Below are 415 nucleotides of genomic sequence, written 5' to 3'. Positions count from 1 at the left end.
TCCTCCCCTGCCCCAGCATTCTTCCATCTTCTGTGGTGAGAATCTCTGGCTTTTATCTATGCTTTCCCATTGTGTTGGCACTCTCTGTCAAATAAGGAATAGCTTCTCAATTCTAATTTTTTCTTTCGACCCACAGGAGATATCTCCCTCGCAGCTGAGAATCTCACTGAGCACCTCCAGCCCTGGGTTGGGGTGGGCTCTGGTCACTGCGGGTGTCCTCGGAGCTGCCTCCTTCTGGCTGTGCTGGGTGAGCTCGCCTTCTACCCTCTCTCTCTGGCTGGCAAAAAGGAATCCATGAACAATGTGCAGAACAACAGTTCGATGAAATGGCGGTGGTGAGGGGTATAGGAAGTAAGGGGAGGAATTTTATTCAAGTGAATGAATTTAGAGGCAATTTGTCATTTGACCCCAGAAA

General features: G+C 49.2%; 1 long non-coding RNA gene across 1 annotated transcript in view; it reads left to right on the top strand.

Annotated features, from left to right (window-relative positions):
* LOC124232000 (uncharacterized) overlaps window positions 1–207 on the top strand; it is a 1,629-nt gene extending 1,422 nt beyond the window's left edge. Inside the window, exon 3 of the long non-coding RNA XR_006886740.1 lies at window positions 137–207. This is a non-coding gene — a long non-coding RNA (uncharacterized LOC124232000). The remainder of the gene's footprint in view (window positions 1–136) is intronic.
* Window positions 208–415: the final 208 nt, after the last annotated feature.

Source organism: Equus quagga, unplaced genomic scaffold (assembly GCF_021613505.1).
Source record: "Equus quagga isolate Etosha38 unplaced genomic scaffold, UCLA_HA_Equagga_1.0 HiC_scaffold_1569_RagTag, whole genome shotgun sequence".
Taxonomy (NCBI): Eukaryota; Metazoa; Chordata; class Mammalia; order Perissodactyla; family Equidae; genus Equus; species Equus quagga.
Note: the sequence above shows the minus strand (reverse complement) of the source record. Positions and strands in the feature narration are given on the sequence as shown.